Raw genomic sequence first — 4,252 nt, 5'->3', positions numbered from 1 at the left:
TATGGCTTTAGTCAAGTGTACCTTAGTCCTCAAACTGGCATCTTTGAGCTTAATCACTTTAAGAGGTCTTGTGCAGCAGATTCACCTAATGCAATATGTTGTTTGATTTCTTGATTGCTGTTTCCATGAATGTTGTTGGTTCATCTGAGCAAAATCAAGTCTTTGACAACTTCAATGTTTTCTCCATTTATCATGATGTTATTTATTGGTTCAATGATAAGGATTTTTATTTTCTTTATATTGAGGTGCATTCCATACTGAGGGCTGTGTTTTTTGATTTTCATCAGTAACTATTTAAGTAGTTGTATCATCAGCATATCACAGGTTCTTAATGAGTCTTCTTCCAATTCATGTTCTTCTTCATATAATCCAGTTTCTCAGATTATTTGCTCAGCAAACAGATTGAGTAAGTTTGGTGAAAGAATATAACCCCAATACACACCCTTCCTGATTTTAAACCATTCACTATCTCCTTGTTCTCTTCGAACAACTGCCTCTTGGTCTATGAACAAGTTTTTCATGAGCACAATTGTTTCAGAACACTCATTCTGTGCAATATTGTCCATAGTTTGTCATGAGCCACACAGTTGAAAGCATTTGCATATTCAATAAAACACAGGCAAACATCTTTTTGGTATTTTCTGCTTTCAGCCAAAATCCATCTGATGTCAGCAGTGATATCCCTCATTCTATGTTTTCTTCTGAATTCAGCATGAACTTCTGTCAATATATGATTGCAGCCATTTTAGAATTATCTTTAGCAATTTTTTTTTCTTGCTCATGATATTAATGACACTGCCTTCAAGTTATTAAATTTTTAATCATCTTTAAGAGTTGATAGTGTTCTAGCTCCTGAAAGGGCAAAAAAAATCTGCTTTTCCTTTTATTTATTTAACAAATTGTTTTTTAATTTCACAAATTTCTATTTTCTACATTATGAAGTTCATCAATTATATATATAAAATATATTGCTAGGGAACATACTTTGTACCCACATAATCCTTTAAACAAGTCCTTCAGTTGTGGTGCTATAGGATAAGCACTTGACTGCTAACCACAAGGTTGCTGGCTCAAATCCACCAGCTGCTCCTTGGAAATCCTATACAGGCTTGCTATAAGTCAGAACTGACTCAATGGCAATTAACAACAACAACAGTTGTGGCAATATGATGTACACAATTTTTTAGATGTATGTTCTGTTAAATATTTTTCCATTACTCGTCACAAGAATGCAGGCTTCCCTAGCTATGTGAATTCTCACTATCAAATATCTGTTGTGTCAGCTTTCAAGAATGCTTAACCCAAGTTCATTACCTAATTAAGTCTTGATACAATGTAGCATTGTAGGATAAGCACTGGACTGCTAACTACAAGGTAAGCAGTTCAAATCCACCAGTCGCTCTGTGGGTGAATGATGAGACTTTCTATTCTCATAAAGATTTACATACAGCCTCAGAAACCCTACACAGGGTCACGTTGATTTGGAATTGATTCAGTGGCAATGGGTTTGGTTTAAAATGATTCCATGTACAAGTAAGCAATGAGTTTAAGTTTCCTGGAGTCTGACCAAGACTCTTGTTCATCCATTCTTTGATGGAATCACATTTGTATGTTGATGAAACTTGCTATGCATACAACTCTTGTCTTCTCTATATTATCAAGTAAAAATGTCTTTTAAGAAATTGCAAAAGCCTAGGAGTCCTGGTATGGCCCTGTGGGATAAAGTGCTGGACTGCAAGGTTGGTTTGAATCACAAGGTCAGCAGTTCAAACTCACCAGCCACTCCTTGGAAACACTATATAGGGTTGCCAAGAGTCAGAACTGATTCTATGGCACACAACAACATGAGGAAACTGGACTTCTGGTGTGATGCTATAGGATTAGCACTGGTCTGTGTACCAGTTTAAACCCACCAGCTGCTCCTTGGAAACCCTACACAATGTTGCTATGAGTTGGAATTATGACACTCAGCAACCACAACAACATGACCAAATTAGGTGAGTCAAAGAAGTCTAGGAAAACTCTTTCATACACAGAAAGATGCCATCTTCATTCCTCTTATCTTCACTTACTCCCCAACCCAAGGGCAGCCATGCTCTGTTTTCGTACCTCTTGCCACCAAACCTCATACAGGATTGTTGTTTTTAGTGCTGTCAGATGGGTGCCAACTCATAGCAACCTGTACAGGGTCTTCAAGGTATGACTGTTGGGTTTGAACCAACAATCATTCGGCTAGCCGTCTAGTGCTTATTCTACAGTGCCATGCTAGGACTCACAGTAGCTGTTCAAAAACAATTCTCTAGTTTATTTTATATTACTGAGTTTGATGTTAACTATTATGTATCCTTAACACATCATTTCTTTGATTAGTTGGATTATAAATGTGTTTTTGTGGAAGCATAGAAGAAAAAACATGATTCATATCTAATTCTGTATAGTACCCTCGGATGGTTGTTGTTGTTAATTGCCATTGAGTCAATTCTGAACCATAGCAACCCTGTATAGGGTTTCTGAGGAGTGACTGGTGAGCTTGAACCACTGACCTCCTGGTTCAAACCAACTTTGCAGTCCAGCGCATTAGTATGACACCATCAGGTATTACACACAAATACATTCACTAATGAGTTCATTATGTATAAAGTAATTAGATAATTGCTGTTTTAAATGTTTTATCGTATTCTGGAATCCTTGACATATTGTTATGTAGATGTTTAAGACTTGTTTCAGTGATATTTAAACACTATTATTTTTTCTCCATGAAAAGAATAGAGTGTGAGCTCCTGCCATCTAAAATGAGCTGTTTAACACATTTTGGGGAATAGATTAAATTTACTATACAACATAATTTTAGGATAAGATAATGAGGCATTTCTGTATAAATGAATTAAATTTAGAGATTATTTTGATTAAGGCACATGAAATGCTTCACAATTTAAATATAGTGCTTTGTTTTTTGATGCCCTCCTTAATCATTCTTTCTGCTTAGAATACCAAATATAGGGGGTTTCATACATTCACTTTTGGTGAAATTTTTTGAAGAAAAACACAATGCCGTCTTCATCCTTGTATAACCTACACTGTGTGGCAAGCAGTTTTAAATGATTCTTTTTTTTTTTTTTTTTCCCATTTGCTCAATTGACTGCTGATCTGGGACTAAGCTTTATGGTGACAAAAATATCTCTTATTTACAGTGACCCCAGATAGGTTCTTGATGAATGCATGTGTGATAAACTCAAGACTTCTGTTCCCATCTCCTTTAGGGTTTGATTGAGCCATTCAAATTTATGGACCTGGTGATTGAAAAAATCTCCATAGTGCCTAGTGACCTTGGTGTTTGCAATGTGGATCATGTCCTTATGAGGCTGACTGAAATTAGCCATTTGGGCGGAGTTGCTGCTGGATCACACCAGGTTCTTCATTTTGTGCTTGGAGACCAGAAGCTGGATCCAGAACTTCTGCTCTATGTGGTCCAGCTTGGCCAGAAGCATGATGGAGTAGAGCTTGAGGTAGATGCTGTACCTTATCAGAAAACATCTTCATCTGCTGCAGTAAAGGCTCTTTGTGATAGTTGGGGTACATATTTTTATAGTTGGGCACCACAGGAGAGATAAATATGGATTAAGATTAGCTTGAACGCTCCTCATAGACCTGTGGATCACTCTTCTGCATGTGCAGTATCTTATCCAAACATTTCTCCCACAGCTGAAGGTGAATTCTCTCGTTGATGTGTGTGTGGTACACAGTAAGGGCAGTGGCCAGCAGTTCATGCATTTGCTCATTCTTCTTGTTAATCATCTCATACTTATACATGGTCCTCTGGAACATGCTCTTGGTCCTTGGATGTAGAGAAGGATGTTGGCAAAGACCCGGAAGGCATCCTGGTACTAGCACATCATATGCAAACCTGATGTAATGGTATATAGTGACCTGGAACTTGGGCACTTTAGGAATACATGTTCTTCTTGTTTAGCTCGATGTTCTCCAGCACCTTGATGGCCTGGTAATAATCCTCCAGCAGTCAAGAAATCAAATGATGTATTGCATTAGGTAAATCTGCTGCACAAGACCTTTTTAAAGTGTTGAAGTGCAAAGAAGTCAGCTTGAGGACTAAGGTGCACCTGACCCAAGCCATTGTATTTTCAATAACCTCATATGCATGCAAAAGCTAGACAGAGAATAAGGAAGACTGTAGAAGAATTGATGCCTTTGAGTTATGGTGTTGGAGGAGAATATTGAAAGTGCCATGTACTGC

General features: G+C 37.6%; 1 pseudogene; it reads right to left on the bottom strand.

The window, feature by feature from the left end:
- Positions 1-3,185: 3,185 nt before the first annotated feature.
- LOC102840474 lies at positions 3,186-4,018 on the bottom strand (annotated as a pseudogene).
- Positions 4,019-4,252: the final 234 nt, after the last annotated feature.

Source organism: Chrysochloris asiatica, unplaced genomic scaffold (assembly GCF_000296735.1).
Source record: "Chrysochloris asiatica unplaced genomic scaffold, ChrAsi1.0 scaffold00088, whole genome shotgun sequence".
Classification (NCBI taxonomy): Eukaryota; Metazoa; Chordata; class Mammalia; order Afrosoricida; family Chrysochloridae; genus Chrysochloris; species Chrysochloris asiatica.
The sequence above is the reverse complement of the archived record's forward strand: the minus strand, read 5'-3'. Positions and strand labels throughout refer to the sequence as shown.